This window comes from Leopardus geoffroyi, chromosome A2, assembly GCF_018350155.1.
Source record: "Leopardus geoffroyi isolate Oge1 chromosome A2, O.geoffroyi_Oge1_pat1.0, whole genome shotgun sequence".
NCBI lineage: Eukaryota > Metazoa > Chordata > Mammalia > Carnivora > Felidae > Leopardus > Leopardus geoffroyi.
In genome coordinates, this window is record NC_059331.1 from 42,386,405 (window position 1) to 42,408,183 (window position 21,779).

Consider the following 21,779-nt stretch of genomic DNA (forward strand, 5'->3'; position numbering starts at 1 on the left):
AATTTGATGTTTACAGATTAGCCTCAGAGAAAGAAAGCCATGTGAGAAAGATAAGACACAAATTTGGAGGATCAGATGGAAAATACTGTACAGTCCTTAAAATGGGTATGTTAAAAGTGATTTACTGAATGAAGATATGTTCACTCTCCGTACAGTAAAAAACAGAATAAGTAACTGCATATATGATACGATGTCCACTTGTTTCTCAAACAATCTTGAAGAAAATTCTGCTTAGGATAGACTTGTAGGTAACTTTTGATATTTTATACCTTCTTTTTACTTTATTTTCAATTGTTTTATAATGAATAAATATACACTCTGAGCCAGAGCAAGAAATTACTATTTTTGTAAAATTACACCTCTAAACTTGTTTTCCATTTTTTTCTTTCTTAAATATTCTAGGGCTCCAAAGTTATTTAGTCTTTTAAATTTTTTTCTAGAAAAAAAAAAAACAAATTATCTAAGAAATAAAATTAAAATGTAGTAAGTACCCAATTGAAACAGTATTTTCAAGACTGACATTAAAATCTGACATTAAAATGCTGTTCTGAAAGAATAATGAAGTTTAAAAATAATTTTATTTCTGATCCTCAGCAGCTTACTCCAAATCAAATAAGAGAAAGGACAGGAAATGCCAGACAATTTGTAGTAAACTGAGATCAGATCACATGTATATCTTCCTGGTGGACTGACCCTTTTATCATAGGAGATGTCCCCTTTTTTTCATTATACGTGCTTCTTCATTTAAATTCTACTTTGACAGATAATAATATTGCTACATCAGTTTTCTTTTTTTTAATTAAAAAAAAATTTAATGTTTATTTATTTTAGAGAGACAGAGCACGAGTAGGGGAGGGGCAGAGATAGAGGGAGACACAGAATCCAAAGCAGACTCTGGGCTCTGAGCTGTCAGCACAGAGCCCAACGCAGGGCTTAAAGCCACAAACCTTGAGATTGTGACCTGAGTGGAAGTCGGTTGCCCAACTGACTTAGCCACCCAGGCACCCTGACATCAGCTTTCTTTTGACTGTTTGCATGATTTACCTTTTTATATCTTTTTATTTTCAGGATATATATGTGTGTGTGTGTGTGTGTGTGTGTGTGTTATATGTATATATGTGTGTGTATGTGTGTATTAGATAGTGTATAATTTGTGTATATTTAGGTAGCATATAATTTGTTTATTATGCAAACTGCAATCTTTGCAATCTAATAGGACTATTTATTTTGTTTAATTTCTGGTATAACTGGTGCCATGTTGCCATTTCTATTCTTTTCAGTTATTTACTGTTTCTTTTTACTCTGTTTGCCTTCATCAGACTAGGTAAGTGATTTATTAGCCCACTTTCCCTTCTATTAGTTTATTAGTTGTACTTTTCTTTATTATTCTTTCAGTGGTTGTCCTAGATATTATAATATGCATATTTGACTTATTAGAGTCTAATATAAATTAGTTCTTTTACCACTTCCCAGTCAATATCTTAGAACATAAGAACCCTTGCCTTTATTGTATTTATGGTTCTTAATTTTAATTCAGTGTATAATTCGTACCCCTCAGTCTATTATTAACATTGTCATCGTTTTGGAAAAGCAACACTACTTTGGATTTAATCACACATTTATACTTTACATCGCTCTTCATAGCTTCCTGAATCCCTGGGTTGAAGTCTGAGATCATTTCCTTTGTGCCTCAAGAAATCCTTTTTTTAATTTCTTTTAGTGGGAGTCTAGTGAGGACAAAATATTCCGGATTTTGTCTCAAAATATCTTTTTTTTTCAGATCTTCTTTTTGTATTTCCTCTGCATGTAAACTCCTAGGTTAGCAGTTATTTCGGTACCCTCATGAGGTCATTCTTTGTCTTCCGGTCTGGCTGTCTCCATTTCTTTCCTTTCTTCTCTTGAGAAACTGGCCGCCTTATTGTTGCTACTGTGAAAATACTGTTTCTTTTCTCTTTTTTGTTTAACTCCTCTGGATTTATTTCAGATTTTCCTTCTTTATGTCTTGTGTGTTTTTTTCATTCATTTCACTAGGATGTGCCCAGGTGTGGTTTCATTTTATGTATTTGTTTGTGGGTTGTAGCGTTCTTTGGTATCTTTAGATTTGAGAAAGTCTTGATTATTATATATTCAGATATTGTTTGTTCCATGACCTCTTTTATCTTTGGCTATTTATTTTCAACTCCAATTGTGCTTACACTGCCTTTTAAGTTTTTTATGTTCCTTTCTTGCCATGCTGAACTTAGGAACTGGAAAATTTCTCAAGGGAAACTGGCACCACATGATGGACCCTCTTGTATATACCTTCCTTCTTTGTAGAATTTGACCTCCCCTAGCTTTTTTCCCCATTCTCATTAGATTGCTAAAGCTCTACCAATAGAGTTTTTGTGACTGCATAATCTTTCCTTTTGTGCCGCTTAAGAATTAGCAGATTCCCCGAGTTTTGTGCAAAAGTGACGCTTACCTCAGTTAGCTTACTTCATTCCAGGATACTGGCTCCCGATGTCCTGACTACATCAGAATGTGCTCAGTGGTTTTAAACATATTTCTTCCTGTTATCTCTTATACATCTTTTCTAGTTGGTCCCAGTGGGAGTGTTGATCTGGTAGAAGGCATTCCCTTAGAATCTAAAATGAAAATCTGTTGCCTTCATGGTGCATTCAGTAAGAGACTCCAAGTGAATATTGGTTTCTCTAATTTTGTAATGATAAATTTTAGTAATAAAAGAAATTTCAAAATATAAAACGTGGGGTTTTGTTGGTCTGATTCTAACCAGTGTGCAGTCAGATAAACAGAAACTACTACTACTAGCAAAGAGGGAGGATATGACACAGAGAAATATTTACAAGTGTTGGAAGGGCTTGAGAAGCAGAAAGGGAAGACGAGGTTACGCATAGGTTAGTAATTGTGGAAGACTGTTACTATGTTAGGAATGAATAGCGAAGTAACCAAGAGCCCAAGATGACTGTGTTCACTGGGGCTACTGGGTCACCTGTTGCTTTGGAATGACTGTTGTCCCACCTGAGATTGAGATGCCTGCTTACCCACTGATGCCTCTGAAGCTTTGAGGCTCAGTATTTCCCAGAGCTGCTCTTGCCATGATCCCAGCATCGCGGCCTCTGTGGGACCTGCCGCGGCTGCTGCTAGTGGGCTCACACCACCTGCATAGGAGTTCGGGAGCCAAGAACTGTCTGCTGCTGCTGTTGACACTACTTCCTTCCTTCTGCCTTCCAGTTTTCTGTCACTTCCTCCTGTTGGCTTAATCTAATGGAAAGCTAGATTTCAAGGAAGTCTGGGAAATGTAGTTTTCAGACATTTAGCTCCCAGACAAAACAGAACACACATAAGGGCAGATATGAAGCCAAAAGCCAACTGTCAGCTAACACATCTAACTGACAATGGCACAAATCTTATTTCTCTTTCCATTTTATCGGTTAGTTAAATGAGACCCAGATATATAAAATGATTTGCTTAGTAGCAGTTGGTATTGGTGGAAGGAATCAGGCTGATTTTCTCTTGACTAGAATTTCAGGGTTCCCACTACAGTATAATTCTGCTTTAGACAAAAAACCAGTCCATACATTAAAAAAAAAAAAAGTTTTATGTTTCTTTATTTTTGAGGGAGAAAGACAGAGCACAAGCAGGGGAGAGGAAGAGAGGGAGGGAGACACACAACCTAAAACAGGCTTCCAGGCTCTGAGCTGTCAGCACAGTGCCGGATGCGGGGATTGAACCCACGAACTCTGAGATCATGACCTGAGCCGAAGTCAGACGCCTAAATGACTGAGCCACCCAGGCGCCCCAGAACCAGCCCATACATTTAATGCTGTACACACACACACACACACACACACACATGCACACACACATACACTCTTAAAGTTCTAAAAAACAAACAACCAACCATATGTGGATATAAACATTTTTTCACCTTCTTGTAATTTGCAGATCCAGATCCAAATTTATGTGGCAGGCCTTATTACTCTAATCAGAGAGGCACTCTGTTCATCTAAACAGAGGGTCCTTGGTAAATTACCCTCTCTATCATGGACAGAAAATAGCCTGTGGACCAAGAAAGGGCATCCAAATCACATCTTACAACTGCTTCAGTACCCTTTGCCACAGATGCTACAATGGGTTTTGGCTAATGAGAGTAGAATTTCTGTTAGCGGGGTCTCCAGAAGAGAGAAGCATAGCCAGTGTGGCAGAAATGGATCAGGCACAATTTCTGCTTCTGCAGTTTGAAGTTTTATACTCAGACACTAACATGTATATATCCAATTGGTAGAGCGTAGGTCACAGCCCTCTATCCTATCTTTAAGAGAGGTTGACAACCTCTGTTTCTGGCTTTGAAAAGGGACAGATTTCTAAGTTGGGAAATTAGGTAGCATAAGCAGGATATTCAAAGTCAAACAGAATATCAAATGGCAAGACAAACATTGAAACCCCTTCCTCTGTTCTAGAACTTCCATTAAACACACACATGGCCTTCCATAAGAATTGAAACAATCTTGGAAAAGGTAACTTGTCTCATCTTTTCTGAATCATACTGAATCAAATAATAAAAATAAAGCATACAGCTTTCTTTTTAGTAGTCTTTTTACTTAATATACTTTCAATCTATCTATAGCTATTGATAGGTTTTCCTCACCACAATTTCACTTAATGTGAGATGTATTCTATCCCTGGACATTATTTCTTGTTTCTGGTAACAGAATAGGAGCTTTGAGCTAAAAAACAAAAACAAAAACAAACAAAAAAAAAAAAAAACACCTTTCCCATTCAACATGCACATCCATTGTGACTTTTACACTGGAATAAGAAAAATCTATATTTGGATTATACATTTTTTATCAGATATTACTAAATAAAACACTTAAATGAAACTAATTTTCTTTCCTCTAATTAATGTCTATCAGTGTAGCAACTTCTAACAAAATCCTACACTTAATGGTGAAGTTTCAAAATGTTGTCATACTCTATTTTTTATAGTATTTGATCTGCCCAATATTGACTCTGCATTTGAATTTCATGTAAAATATATGTGTAGATTTCCTTTTTGAGACTAAGTCATGTTTAAATGAATTTTGGTAATAAGGGTATTATTAATTTTGTTCCAACTCATGTTTAGGTTTTTAGCTTACTGATCTCAGCATGCTTTTCCAAGTAGACCCCATTAGCTGTCAGAGTCCCACACCTTTCTTCTGGATTTTCTAGTATTCCAGGCATGGGGAGAGGTACTGAGAGTCCAAGCAAAGTTGTATGGCAAGTTAAGCATTCTTCTTGCCAATCAGTGAGATTCTAGATGTTGATGAGTAACATCTTCACCAGACACCTTGGGTAAATTTCCAACCTATGCCAGGAAACAAGAGATAGGAGATGCATACTCAGTTAGCCCTAGGGTTTCTGCAGCAATGACTTACCTCTTACATGACAAGTTGCATGCCCAAAACATTTCCGTCAAGTACCCTTTGCCAGATTTCCCACTCAGGTTTTTTAGGGTATTGAACCCACTCCCTTCTTCAGTAAACTCACTGTGCACTATCCATTCCTGCCTTCTTTCTTTTTAGTGGGGGGAAAAAAAAGATTTTATTTTTACCTGGATGCACAACTGCCCACTGCAGATTACCTTTCCCAGCCTTCTTTGCAGTTAGATGTAGCCATGTGACCAAATTTGGCCCAATGGAATGAGAAGAGAATTATGTCATCAAAGTCATCTTCTAAACAAAGATAAGTTGTTTGCCTTTGACTTTCTCAGTTACCACTTCCAGAGGGCGGGCTGGGCCATAGATGTAGTCATGACTTAGATTTGACCATGAAGACAAGAACAGCACACTAAGGGATGACACAGCAAAAAGTTACAGTAAACCAGCCTTCACCAGCCTGGAAAATGCAATCCTAGAGATATGTGAGAAAGACTGTAATTTGTAATTTTGATCCTCGCTGTATTTTGGGATCTCACAGAAGCTTAATTGCAGCAGCTTTAAGTAATGTATCTGGGGTGGCTCCCAGGATCCTAGGGTATCTATCCTTCATCTAACTTTTCTTCTGAATCCTCCCACTACTATTTGATTCCATCTCAATTACAAGGAGATCCCCGCCCCTGCTTTTTCCTCCCTCAGTCACTTCCTTTTCTCACAGCCCCCAACAACATTACCATGTTCTTTATAACATCTCCCCAAATCCTATTCACACATTCATTCTATTTTTCTCTCAGACTCTTTCTTTCTTTCTTTCTTTCTTTCTTTCTTTCTTTCTTTCTTTCTTTCTTTCTTTTTTTCTAAATTAACCTGATATCCCTTTATGCAGCCAACCAAATTCACCAGTAACTCCAAAATTATTTTCTATTTCTTTGAGGGCAAGGAGCACTCAATTTTCAAATCATCCAAGAAATTAAGGGGGAATATTTATAGTTATTCTAATATCAAAGAAAGGAAAATGCCAAACAATAATTTCCATATTCAATTTATAATCAAATAGTTTTCCAACATCCAGAGGGACCATAAGTCCCTGGATATATAATTTTGAAGGAATATCTTATTTATGTAACTTATAAAATACAGTAACATACATTTTCTGCCATTTACTAATAGAATGGTTTTTCTTCCTCAAAATACCTTTTTTTCTTCTTTCTAATTTATACAGTATATTAGCTGTGTATAATAAAATTCTAAAATATTAGGACAGAAAAGGATTTAATGGAGCATTTGTTTTAGTTTCTTTATTTCCAGATGAGGAATCTGAGAACCAGATTAACTGGTCATCTTACTCAAATTTATAAGGGCAGCAAGTGGTGGGCTGGAACTACACCTAGCAACCTGGCTTTGATAAATACACCTACCCTCCCACCTGTTTACTGTTCTTGAAGGGTAAGCTTGTTATTGATTTTCTTTTTCTTTTTTTCTTTTCTTTTGTTTGTTTCTTTCTTTTCTTCCTTTCTTTCTTTTCTTTCTTTCTTTCTTTCTTTCTTTCTTTCTTTCTTTCTTTGAGATAGAGTGAGTGTGCATGAGCAGGGGAGAGGAGGGACAAAGGGAGAAAGAGAGAGAATCCTAAGCATCTGCACGCTCAGCATGGAGCCCAATGTGAGATATAATCCCAGGAATTTGGGATCATGACCGGAACCAAAATCAAGAGTCAGATGTTCAACTGATTGAGCCATTCAGGTGCTCTGTAATTGACTTTCAGTATGAAAACAGTAGTGTTCTAGTGGCCTCTGGGTGACTTGGTTGAGAGTCTGACTTTGGCTCAGGTCGTGATATCGTGGTTTGTGAATTCGAGCCCCACATTCGGTTCCCCACTGACAGTGTGGGACATGCTTGGGATTCTCTCTCTCCCTGTCTTTCTCTGCCCCTCCCCCACTCACGCTTGCTCTCTCTTACAAAAAATAAATAAATAAACTAAAAGAAAAAAAACACACTATAATGTTATAATAGCAGTGGACACTTCTCAGGATTTAAAATAGGCAATAAATAAGAGTGGAAGGTCCCAGTTTAGAATCACTGGGTCATTCGGTACTCTGCATCTTTCTAATTTCTCTTTAAAACTGTACTCCAGGGGTGCCTGGGTGCCTCAGTCGGTTGAGCATCCAACTTCGGCTCAGGTCATGATCTTGGGGTCTGTGAGCTCAAGCCCCGTGTCGGGCTCTGTGCTGACAGTTCAGAGCCGGAGCCTGCTTTGGATTCTGTGTCTCCCTCTCTCTCTGCCCCTCCCCGACTCATGCTCTGTCTCTCTCTGTCTCAGAAATAAATAAACATTAAAAAAAATTTTTAAACTGTACTCCTGTTGACACAAGTACAGCAATAATTCACAAAGTTCATTTTAATTAATGTGATTCTCAAAATTCACAGTCTTACTTTCTTCCCTTTGGTCTTTTCTTTTTGTCAGCAGAATATGTATTAGTTGGAAAGCTTTCTTTTCCTTTATCTGAACTACCCACTGCCTGCTCCCAGCCTTGTCACTTTCATTTTCTATACAAAAATTGAGTACAGTTTCTTTTGATCTCCTTTTAAGAAACCTGTCAATAATGGTAGCAACGGTAACCGTCCTGTGGGCCATGTGCTTGTGGATGCTTTTTCATTTTATAGTTTAAGATGACTGATTGATTGCTTGCATATTCAGTGTCCTGACTTCTGCATTCAGAGAACTGTTATCTGAAATAACCAGACCTGGGAACCAGCTCGTTTGCCTTTCCGCTGTCTAGTCTCAGCAATAGCAAACATCACTCTGCAAATTTCATTCTTTTATTTCCATTCCTTTCCTTTTATTTTCCCAAGCAATTAGTGTTGCAGTACCCTTGAGCCTCTCTAAATACCTCAAGAGTGTCATGATGTTCCCTAATGGTAATCTGAGGGACCTGCATATCTCCTTTGCAGACATGTCTCTGAGTTGACATCCTTCTACTTCCACAGGTGGTGTTTGATGCTATCCCTTTGCACTGTCTTGTGGCATTTCTTTTTTCTTTCTCTGGCTACAACTGCAAAACTCTGACAGCATTGTCTGTGTCTGTGCTTTATTTTTCTTATCTTATCATATAAAGGGGGAGATATAAAGGATATAGATAAGTCTATAATCTGGGTGGCTCAGTGGGTTGGGCATCCAAGCATTCAACTCTTGGTTTTGGCTCAGGTCATGATCTCACAGTTCATGGGATCAAGCCCCACCTTGGGCTATAGGTTCAAGCCCCGCATCGGGCTCTGTGCTGGCAGTGTGGAGCCTGCTTGGGATTCTCTCTCTCTCCCTCTCTCTCTCTCTCTCTCTCTCTCTCTCTCTCCCCCCCCCCCACTCTGCCCCTTCCTCTCCTCACAATAAATAAATAAACAAAAAAACTGCTTTGTTTGAAAAAATAATTGTATAATCTGTACAAGCAGTGCCCATATTTCCACTATCAATGCTTTAATTCAGTTTTTAAAGAATTAAATTAAATTCTGATTTAAGTAAATAATTACTTAAATGATTAACTTAATTTACTTATTTATTAAATTGTTAAGTTAGTCATTTAAGTAAATTAAATGAACAATAAATTGGTAATAGATTAAGTAAAGCCTTTAAAATGCTTGAAATAAAATTAAGATCTCTTTGACTACTCCCTAAATCTCATCACTTACACTCTTTCCCAGAGGCAACCTTTATTAAGGGGTCATTTAATATTATTCCATTCCAGTTTCTATATTTTTCAAATATAAATACATTTTTATAAACTATATGTATTGTATTGGTACAAATATATATTTGCATATATAAGTTTCTGCTCACACAAATGGTAGCATGGGGTAACTATAACCTTGCAATTTGCTGTTTTCCAATCATCATTATGTTTTTAAGATCTAAGTGCTTTAAGACAGTAACAGCTTCATGTATCATTCTATTGTGTGATTGTACTCACACTTTGTCATTTCCCTATTGAGGTACCTCCATGCTGTTTCTAATTTTTACCGTTCCCTCAAATGCTGTATGTTGTAGTGAATACACACCTGAGTATGTGTCCTTGTGAACATGTGATTCCCTGGTATATATGTAAAATACATGTATACATTTTATGTAATTATGTTTATATATTTATAGTTAATATATAATACATATACATATTTTACATATCTATGTAAAATGAATAAATCAAAGGATGTGTGGATTTCAGTTTTGCAAGATACTGCCAAATGGCTTTCAAAATAGGATATATCGATGTTAACTCTCAAGAGTGCTCCAAGAATATCCAATCCTGAACATCCTTCCCAACATAGAATTTAAATAGACTTTTAGAAATTATATCTCAATGCTATAATTTTAACTTGCATTATCCTTATTATTTCCTATTAGGAAAAGAAAACATTTCCTATTATTTGACATATTGTGAATAAGGTAGCCTTCTGCTTTATTTCAGTATGTAAAATAACTTGTTTTATTCTTTCACTAACGGCACTGTTTACATTAGTTAGCCTTCTAAAGAACTATCCAGTCTCGATTTTAAATATGTCTAGATTATACTGTATAATGATTGTCTGGTTTTCCCAAACTCTACTCTTTGAGCTATTTTAGGTGCTACAAGATAATACAGTAAAATGGTCCTCCAGGATCCCTGACTTTTAATTCTAGGGCAGCATGGTCTTACTTTGCTCTCTTGGGATGAGTGAAAGCTTACATCTTAGATCTTGTAACATCTGACTGTGTCTCAACTTTTCTGCATCTCCAGCAGAGTTCTCCATACAGTTCAGGACTCTCAGTGGCTCTTCCAAATAGCAAGGATGTTTTTCTCCAGCTGTAACTGTGCCTTATAATGGTCCCCCGACGCTCCTTTCACCAGTAGCTGGCAGTGCTCCTCAATGGACTCACAGCCTCCCCCAAAGTGGAAATCAGAAGCAAGAGTTTCCATTGGCTGATTTCCTCCTGAAATCCATTCAAGAGAAGCAGAAACACATCCTTATTAGTTCATCTACTGTATTGCATTAACAAAGGGCACTAAGATGTTATTGTCCTCAGATTCTAATGATCAGCAAAAATTATTACTTTTGCTTTTATTTTTTGTCATAGAATTTGCTAATCCTAAACAGTGTGATTGTCTTCTTTTCTCTCTCTCTCTTTCCAAAAAAGCAGTCCTCTATAAATGCAAATCCAATTTCAGAAACTGTTCTAAATGCTAGGGTGCATCCAAATGTTTGTCCCTCAAGAATTCCAGTTTATAGAGGCACCTGGGTGGCTCAGTTGCTTGAGCGTCTGATTTTGGCTCATGTCATGATCTCACACTCGTGAGTTCGAGCCCCACATCAGGCTCTGTGCTGACACCTCAGGGCCTGGAGCCTGCCTCAGATTCTGTGTCTCCCTCTCTCTCTCTCCCCCTCTTCCACTCGTGTTTGTGTCTCTGTCTCAAAAATAAACATTAAAAAAAATTAAAAAGAATTCCAGTTTATAAACTATATTGCAAGCTAATCTATGAACATGTAGGTGATTTTAACTCTTAAAACTGAAGCTGAGAAATTGGAAACAAAGATCTTTCTGAAAAGTACTATTCTCTGACTACAGAAAATAGACAAAAATGTTAGGAGAGTGTAACAATGGAGGATCTGGGACACCACTTAGAGGCATGGTGCTTTGTAATACATTAATCTATGCTTTCCTGCTGTGTTTCTTCCTTAATGAGACATTGTGGTAACTAGGGTCCCAAGTCTAGCAAAGGTTAAACTGTTTATCTTCATTATCACAAGTCCTGGAGAACTTAATAAGCCTCAAGGCACATGCTGAATGGTTTCTGTCCTATATAATAGAGTGTACTATGTTTCCAAACAAGATAAAAACCTCAGGATATATTTTTAATGTATTTCTCTGAATTTTTACTATACTTTCCGAGGATTGACTAAGCACAGTATATTTTCTGAAAATATAACATCATTTCTGGTAAGCTCGCAGTTAGTCCAAACCAAGCATAGATTCATTTTATTTTAAATGGAGCAATGGATTATGCAATCATGTTTCACAAAGTGAAACAATTTCCATGCTTTTATCTTACTAATAATCATGAGCTGTCTCCTTTGAACAGTGAAAATGATGAGACCAAGGTATGATCAGTTACCAGTACAAGCTGAAGGTGTTTTCCCTTTAATGATGTTGAGTTCGTGGAGATCCATTTGTCAGTATTTGCCTTTTTTCTTTCTGTGTACAGCTCTACATGGGTTAAATGGCTGATTCTTATGAAGTTATAATCTGAGACCAGAACTGAAGTTAAATGAGGTTCAGCCTGGAACTCACTGAGAGGTATCAGAGACAGATGGTTGCCACATGCCAAAATTAGGAATTCCATTATTCCTGAACACTTTTTTCTGCTAGGCAAAGTGGCTGGGTTGACTGATATTGTCAGTGAGTATTTAGATTTTGAGATGATTATTGTGGCTGAATATTCCAGGCTAAATAAAATCAATCCAAGGTGTTGCTGATAAATGCTATATGAAAAATCCTAAAATAATGGGGAGCATCTGCTTTGTTATCCATCTATCTATCCATCCATCCACTCACCCACTCACCAGTGCATTCATTCATTAACAGGGCATATTAATAGAGTGTTTATTGTGGTGGCAACCATATGTCAGGCACTAGTCTAAAAACTGAGGCTATAATAGTACATAAACATAGTGTTCTTGCCTCCTGCAACTTACTGATTTGTGGAGAAGACAGATTAGTTCATGTGAATAAACAGTTGTAATAAATTTGATATGCAGAGAGATGAAGGTAGGCAAAGGATGTTATGAACACGCCCAGAGAGGCAGTAAACTCAGATGGAAGAGGGATATCAGGCAGCATCCTAGAGAAGTTGGCATCAGTGCTGAGAACAGAAGGGAGGAGAGGATCAAAAGAGTACTAGAGGAAACAGCAAATACAAAGGTTAGGACATGTGCAGAAGTAATACATTTTAGGGACCTGAAAGAAGTTTGGAAAAGCTGGGCTGTGGTGTACAAACTAGGGAATCACAAGAGAGAGGGTGTGATAAAGCTATTCAGGAGTGATATCATGTCCCAGGTGCATTGGGGTGCGGTCTGCTGGAAGTACTGATCAGAGAGTGTGGGCGATTAAAAACTGGCTGCCTGATTTAATTTTTGTGGTCACATTATTTTCAATTCATTATTAAAAGGTATCCTTTCCTTGTCTATTTATCAATGAATTTAATTTATGTAATCATTTTTTGCAAAAGGGATTTCAAGTAGTTTCTAAGGATACATAAGATATCACACAACTGCATGAATTTAATGGAGAGTACAAGGAGACCGACAAAAGAAAACCACAATTGGGATACAATGAATACTACTATAGAGACATATACTCATCTATAAGCTCCGTCTGAATAACACCAACAGTTGGAATCAGGGCTTTTTGGATTCTTATGATGTGGTGGGTGGTATTGTCAATGATTTGCACCTGTGATCTCATTTAGCCCTCTCAGACCTTGCCGCTTAAAATGTGGTCAACAGATCAGCTGTCTCAGCGTCACCCAGAGCTTATAGGAAATGCAGAATTGCTGGCCTCATCCCAACTCAGCTGAATCAGAATCTATGCTTTAACAAGGTTCTGGGTGATTCCTGAACACAGGAAAGCTTGTTAAGAACTGGTCTCAGAGGTACTTATTGTTACTACATTTTCACTTTACAGATCAGAAAACCAAGGTTCTGAGAGAAAAACTAATTTGCCCAAAACCAAACACTTAGCAAATGCAAGGGACATTTTTGAATTTTTATCTTTCTGACTCTTGGCATTTTGTGATGTCTAAGTGGCAGAGACTCTCCAACATTTGTTCCTGAGCTTGACCTTGACCAGTCAAATAGGAAATATGAGTTTTCGTACAAAATATATTGTCACAAAGATAATATCAGACAAGTTGCTCAGAAGAACGGCCAGGCAACTATCATTGACATTATCAGAAAAGAATGCTTCCCAGGAATGTATATCAACAAGACTTTGCTTGATGTGATGAATGATAACCCAAACAAAATTCTCCCATCGATGCTATCTGATAAATCAAAATGATGTGCTTCAGTGGAACACAAGAGTAGTGACTAATAACCATGTTTAGTTATCTCGTAAGACAGAGACAGAAGATGATTGGACAGGGGCAATGACCTCAGATCTGCCTCAGTTAGGAAGTCAAACTAATGACATTAAATGCCCAGGCTGTTAACAATATTGTATAGTAGAAGCACTGAAAAACTATTTGGCCATATATTTATCTTGCTTTTATATCATATCATCCAAATGACACACCTATAAGCATTTTTGCTCGAATTCCATAGATGCTATACGTAAGAGAAGAGTGCTCCTTCTACCTCCATTATTTTGAGATCTGCTCAGCTGTTTATTCCACTACTAAAATTGAAATGGCTGGGACACCTGGGTGGCTCAATCAGTTGAGTGTCTGACTCTTGATTTTGGCTTGGGTCATGATCCCAAGGTTGTAGGAGTGAGCCCTGCATCGGTCTTGGAACTGGGCCTGGAGCCGAGCCTGCTTGAGATATTCTCTCTCTCTCTCTCTCTCTCTCTCTCTCTCTCTCTCTCTGTCTCTCTCCCCTGCTCACTCTCTTACTCTAAAACAAAATAAAAACTTTTAAACAAACTAAATTAGATTAGATTAAATTTTAAAAATAAAAATGAAAATGCCTTATAAACCTTCACAAACCCAAATGCTTACGAAGGTGTTATGGGCTGAATTGTGTCCCCCAAAATATACATGTTGAAGTCCTAACCCTCAATGTGACTGTATTTGGACATAGAGTCTTTAAAGAGGTCACTTAGATTAAATAAGGTTTTAAGGATGGGACCCTAATCCAATAGAACTGGTTCCTTAAAAGATACCAAGCAGATGTGCACACAGATTAAAGGCCATGTAAGGACATGATCAGAAGGCGTTCATCTACAAACTGAAGAGAGAGATCTCAGGAGAAACCAAACTAGCTGACAGGTTGATCTTGGATTTCTAGCCTCCATCACTATGAGACAGTAAATTTCTATTGCTTAAGTCCCCAGGCTGTGTTTTTTGTTGTGTCAGCCCTTGCTGACTAATGCAAAGAGTTAGGCAAGTAATTTAAGTCAGGGAGACAGCGGGGATTAAATGTAAATACATGCATATGGGGAGCAGTGGGGACTGCTGGGGCCATTGTTGATAGAATTGCAGAATCAGTGTTGCCCAACTCACTAACCGTTAACAAAAGAAAAAAAAAAGAGTGTTCATGTAAAATCTATTCTTTTTAAGAATAATTTTATTCACGGGTCGCCTGGATGGCTCAGTCGGTTGAGCAACTGACTTCAGCTCAGGTCATGATCTCACTGTTCCTGAGTTTGAGCCCCACATCAGGCTCTGTGCTGGCATCTCCGAGCCTGGAGACTGCTTCAGATTCTGTCTCCCTCTATCTCTGCCCCTCCCCCACTTGCGCTCTGTCTCTGTCACTCAAAAATAAATAAACGTTAAACAAAATTTAAAAAAAGAATAATTTTATTCATTTAAAAAGTCAAAAAATATTGTGTCGTCTATGCAAAATATGTCTGGCATTTGTAACCTCTCTGCCCAGGCTATTAACAATATTGTATAATAGAAGCACTGAAAAACTATTTGGCCATAGAATTATCTTGCTTTTATATCCTATCATCCAAATGACACAAGTATAAGCACATTTGCTCAAATTCCAAAGATGCTATACTTAAGAGAAAGGCTGCCTTAAAATATGCAAGATAGAACTGTCAGACCTTGACACTACATGTATATGAAGGAATCCAGAATAGCTGTTGCTAAAAATGCATTTCATTGACTATTCCATCTGTAAATGTTGTGCCATGATGACAATCAATCAGGATAAATCACACAGCTACTCAACTAATTCATCCATAAAGAAAACTGGTAATCAGAGTGTTGAAGTCAGCAAGGCTGAAATCAGATGCCCATAACATCTGCATTTGCGGGAGATGAGGCCTTAATGGTAGTCCATCAGAAATTTTAAGAACAGTCATATCAGTATTATCCAGAACTGTCTTTGTGAATAGCATCTGCCATGATTTTCAAGGTCACATGAGTAGTTAAGAATGCATTTCCTTCTGCATTTATAAATTGTAGGGGCTTTTTGGAGGAAGTTTTAAATGATTTCTTTGTTGCTAATTGCAGTTCTGAAAACTCTAAATTTGAAATGTCAGCTTCTTTGTTGGCAAATAGTTTCGTATTGGTGCTGGCCAATAAAATTCCCAATTTGAATTTATCAGTTGATTACATTTTATTAATCTATCATTGTTATCACTCTTGTTGTTTTGTTACAGGACTCCCTCCATGTTTCATCTCTGGTAAAAGTCTTTACCTTTCAACACGGACACTGTTCTCATTACCTCTTTCCTGGATATTTGCAGTAACTACTAGCGATCCTAAGGTTTCCCAGCCTTGCCTTACTCTACAACATGTTATTAGTATTTCTTTTTAAGGAAACAAGTTTATCACAGATTTTAGATTGAGGTCCAGACAATATAACCTGGTATTCATGATCCTGCAAGCTCTTAGTCCAGTTTGCCACTCCAGTACTATCTCTTACTAGGCTCCTTTTCTGTTTCCTTCTGCCACAACTGAAATGAACGCATTGCTCATGGAAACATAGGTTTACCAATACAGGTGCCTATACTGTCACCTGTGAATTCTGGAAAAATCTTTATAGATGCTGGTGGTAATTGTCGAAATACAAATTTTAAGTTTTTCTTGCTTCAAATACGTCTACTACTATGTTCTCTTTTCCTTTTGGTATTTAGATATAGTGTATGCTACACTTTCTTTATCTTTTAAAGTAATCTCTACACCCAAAACGGGGCTCAAACTCACGACATCGAGATCAAGAGTCACATGCTCTCCCTTTTGAGCCAGTCAGGCACCCCTGTAATGTTAGATCTTTTGAAATTGCCCCAGAGGTATTGGATGTTCTGGGCTTTTTTATTGTGATTATTTTTACATTTATTCATTTTTGAGAGACAGAGAGAGACAGAGCACAAGTGGGGGAGGGGCAGAGAGAGAAGGAGACACAGAATCCAAAGCAGGCTCCAGGCTCCTAGCTGTCAGCACAGAGCCTGACGCCGGGCTCGAACTCACAAACCATGAGATCATGACCTGAGCTGAAGTCGGACGCCCAACTGGCCAAGCCAACCAGGTGCCCCTATTATTTTCTTTTACTTTTTATTTTGGGACATTTCCATTGATCTATCATCAGGATCATTATTCTTTCCTTGACTCTGTTCAGTTTACTAATGGGTGCACCAAAGGCATCCTTCATTTCTTTTGCAGTGTTTTTGATTTCTAGCCTTTTCTTAGAGTTGGTTTCTTAGACTTTTCATCACTCTGCTGACATTACATGTTACATGTTGTCTACTTGTTCCATTAGAGCTCGACTTATTAATTATACTTATTTTAAATTCCATATCTGATAATTCCAACATCTGAGACATGTCTCAGTCTTGTTCTGATGATTATTCTGTGTCTTCAGAATGTGTTTTTTATTCTCTTTTGTCATGCCTTGTAATGTTCTATGGAGAGCCACATTTATAATATTGTGTAGAAAGCCAAACATGTTGAATTGGGGAATAGGAACTGAGCTAAATAGTACTGTCATGTGAGAATTTATGGGAATCTTCCTAAAAGGAAAGCTTTATTCAATCCTTACTGTAGCTGCACTGTATCCGAGGCTTCAAATTCAGCTAATGACCTTGTTTTTGTCTCCCTTCTTGGGGCTTTCTTAAGTACTTCTTTTCAAAGAATGGCTTTGTTTTGCAGCTCTTTTACCTATTGTCCACTGTCATTATATTCGGACCTTTCTGGTGTGATGTGAAGGTGTAGCGGAAGGGGAGCATGATATAATCCTCCAATTAAATCTCAGTGTTTGAATGGACCAATATCCCAAGGCCATGGCCTTCTTGGTATAGCTTTTCCACCACTTCCCTGTATTCCTCTCCCTGGCTGCAGCATTCCCAATCTATTTCCTTGATCCCTGTTTCTCCCCTGTTAGGTGAGAAAGGAAGGCTAAAGGGAGCTTGAGTGTGAGGAATGCCCTGCCCACTTACTGAAATAAACTTCTAGCAAACTCTTTTCCTCTGGAGAGTCAGCCTTTCGTGTGGATAAAGCTCTGGTCTCTATCCAGATTACCTTCCTCATGCATGAGCCATAAGGGAGTCTCTCCAGATCTTCACCATGAGAAATAGGTGAGATTTCTAAATATAAAGCCCACAAAGGTGTGAGGGCCCCCATTACAGCAGCCCCCGTTTCCCAGTATTTTATCTGAATTACCATCGAAGTGTTCCTACAAGTGTGGTGGCTCCAGCAGCTTTTGAACCAGGTAAGCAGATCTCAAGTGTTCCTGTCTGGGATGCACCTGATGAGTCCAAGGAAAGCCACTGATTTTCAGCTTGTTCAACTTTTTCTTGACGTAAGCCAAATGTGATGTCTAAGGTCTCTACCTGTGGGAGCTGAAACCAGAAGCCTAAGCTTCCTTAAACGTCATGTTTAAAACAAAACAAAACAAAAGTCAGGGTTTTTTTTTTAATATTTAAAACTATAAAAGAATTGAAATTCATGCCAAGCGTGCCTTGGGTAGGATGAAGGCAGCCTCCAGGCTTTTCAATTCTACTGAGGGCCCAAAGGATAAAATGACTTCCTCAAGCAATCAGAGCCTTGCGTAAAATTTGTGCTCCATTGATGCTTGCTGTAGCCAACATAGAGTCAAGACTTGAACCTGAAGGCTGCAAATGCTGCTTCTGTTAACACAACGTAATGCCCACATATTCTTCTTTGAGCTGATAACTCCGTTTGTTGTCCATTCTGAGTCTTGACAATTTTCTACTCTACTATCAATTCTGTAAGAACAGCAGGGTCCATGTGGTACAAAACAGTTATATTTGGATAAGGAGAGAGAAATTTTACTAACTGGCCCACAGAAAGCTTAGCATTTAAAACTGTATATTTAATATCCAAACAGGCCTATGAGGATGAAATCTTGTGATTGCTCCTTTCTCTCTTTGTGAGGAGAGAGGTGAGTCTTAGGCTAAGCAGCATAGTCAAAAGTTGAATGAACACCAGAGTCAGTAGACGCCAGGACTTTCTGATTCCAGAGATCATAGCAGCTCTTGCAATACAATGACTTTCACAGTCTTGTGTTGTTTCTTCTCTGTTTCTTTCTGCTACTCCCATTACCGTGCTCTCCAGAGCCAGGATAGAGCCATAGATAGATAATCAGTTTCCTATTACTGCTGTAACTATGAATTACCATATATTTGGTGGCTTAAACAATACAGTTTTTTTACCTTACAATTCTGGAGGTCAGAGTCCAAAATGGCTCTCACTGGGTTAAAATCATGATATATATATATAAATATATATATATATATATATATATATATATATATATATATATATATATATATATAAAGTTGCATGTCTTCTAGAGGCTCTAAGGAAAAATCTTCTTCCCTCTTTCTTTCTTTTTTTTCTTTCCTTTTTTTCCTTTTTCCTGTTTCTATAGCCTGCCCACAACCCTTGGCTCATGGTCCCTTTCCTGCATCTTCAAAGCCAATGAAGTTGGACTGAATACTTCTCATGCTGCTATCTCTTTGATTCTCCCTCTTCTGCCTCCCCTCTCTTACTTTTAAAGACCCCAGCTGGTTTGCACCCTTAATTCTCTTTTGCCCTGTAACCTAACATATTCAGTTTTTGACAGTTAGACCATGGACATCTTTGGGTGAGCTTTCTACCTATGATAGATAGATAGATAGATAGATAGGTAGATAGATAGATAGATATTCCTCCTTCAGTACATAGTTGGGTGGTTAGATGTATAAGTTGTAAGATGGAAACATCACTAGAGATAAAGATAATATAGAGCAATTAATTTCTTTTTTTTATTAAAAACATTTTTTTAAATTGTTTGAAAGAGAGAGACAGAGCGTGAGCAGGGGAGGGGCAGAGAGAGAGGAAGACAAAGAATCCGAAGCAGGCTCCAGGCTCTGAGCTGTCAGCACAGAGCCCAATGCAGGGTTCAAACTCACAAACCGTGAGATCATGGCCTGAGCTGAAGTCGGACGCTTAACCAACTGAGCCACCCAGGTGCCCTGAACAATTAATTTCTTAAATTCAGGTTGTGACCATTGGAATAGAGGGAAGTCACAGAGCCAAGAAAGCTGGATACACCCAAGAAAGTTATAGACAGTTGGCTAATACATAACTGGATAGGTATTGGATGAAGCAGGAAGTGACCTTCATAAAATAAAGAAGATGGTTAGGAAAGAAGTCATGCGTGCAGAACAGCAATGGAACTAACATTAATGGACCAAATGTCATGTTAGTAAATAGAAAATGTGGCTAGAAAGAGTGCAATACAATTCAGTTAATTCGTTAAAGTTAGCGAATGCTAGGGGCGTCTGGGTGGCTCAGTCTGTCAAGTCTCTGACTCTTGGTTTTGGCTCAGATCATGATCTCATGATTCATGAGTTCAAGCCCCACATTGGGCTCTGTGCTGAATCCCTGCTTGGGATTCTTTCTCTCTCCCTCTCTCTCTCTGCCCCGCCCTGCCTCTCTGTCTCTCGGTCTCTCTCTCTCTCAAAATAAATAAATAAATAAACTTTAAAAAATTAAAAAAATAAATAAAGTCACAGAATTCTAATGGAATGATCATTTAGAACAAATTCAAGTACAGGGTGTATGCATTATCCTTGGGTTCAGAAAACATGTAAGCAATCAAGAGGGGATTTGTTACAGCCATATCATATGACATTACCATGTCTGTAATGCTAAATTGTTGAAGGAGAAGCGATCTGGAGCAGGAGCTGAGGGAAAGGAGAGGCTGGTCTGGGTGTGGCCACTGCTGCTGGTCACCCAAAGTCTCCAGGCCCGGCTAAGTTTCTGTCCTTGGTTGCTGGCACACCGCCTGTGAGACTCTGCCGGGCCAGCGTGGGAGAGCTATGGGCAGCCGCTGGATCATGTCAGCCAAGGACAGGCGGGCCAGGGAAATCCTGAGGGGCTACTAGATTGGATATACTTCTGGGATGCTGAGACATGGAAAACACCCTGGCCAGGAACAGAAGACCTGTCAGTCCCTGAAGTGGAGAATGAAGCCCCTGTTCTCAAGAAAACCCTCAAGCTCAAGGCAGTGTGTCCAGAAGTGACATTGTCTTCAGCAGAGCAAATGGAAAAATTCTTCCTGGAACAAAAAGTTTACTTCAAAGGAAAATGCCTAGAAAAACGGATCTTCAAGTTTGGCTTTGTGGTCCCTAACTCCACAAAAACCTGGCAGTCCCAGCTTATGCCCACCAGCGCGCTAAATGGCAGTGTTTTCAGAGAGAGAACATTTTTTGACAACAGTCTTCTTGTAAGCACTTCCAGAGTGAGGGGTTTGAGAGTAGAAAGTGCATGCATTTCAAGAATTTGTTATTTTTGAAGGGAAAAGAGGAAATTTGACTTTTTTCCTCCATGCATTTGATTTTTAATACTTCCACCCCTAATTTCCTCTACAACAAAACCCACCTTCAGCCACCCGGGAACCAGTTCTATATAGGTAATCAGATGGCTTTTTCCTCCCAAACTGTCATCTCCCACTGACCAGCCTAAATTCCGAACCCCAGACCAGGGCAGAGGGCAAGCTTGACCTCTTCCCAGAGTGACCCAGGGACAAACACCATGTGAGGTGATGCTGTTCCTGTCCCTTCCTTACCTCCTCCATGGGCCCTGCAGGCAACCCATCTTCCTTTGGCCCCTGGTTTTAGAAAAATTCCTATTCCTCACCTATGTGTAGTTTTTTTCCTACCATTTCTATTTCATACATTTAACTTGTAAAATAGATTGTGATGGGATTATCATGTACTGAATCGAAACATATGAATTTTAAAAATTGTTAAATATCAGCAGTTTCTTATGGTTCACCATCAAAGATTTGTAGAGGTTCATTATTACCTAGAACTCTGCGGGAGGAGGTGGAGGACCTTCAGTGATCAGAAAGTTGTTCTTTAAACTCACCACAAGAGGGTGGTAAGGAATTACGCTTCACATCTGCACGCCCACAGAATGGTTGTCTTTCTCTTCACCCACCCACAAAAACAATTATTAAAATAGAAGATGGAGCTTTGGAAAAAAATTTTCTTTCTCATTTACATTTGTTAATCATATTTAAAATAGCATTGTTTGGCATCCTCAGAGTATATTGGCTGATAGCTGGGCATCTTTAATGCAGAGAACCCCAGTTATAAGCACATATGTCCATCTTGCATGTGTGCCTGTACACACTTAAAATGCAACAGCTTCATACATA

The 21,779-nt window shown here is 38.4% G+C and overlaps 1 pseudogene; it reads left to right on the forward strand.

Moving 5' to 3' along the window:
- Window positions 1-20,454: 20,454 nt before the first annotated feature.
- On the forward strand, window positions 20,455-20,912 carry LOC123607211 (annotated as a pseudogene).
- The last annotated feature ends 867 nt before the right edge of the window (window positions 20,913-21,779 follow it).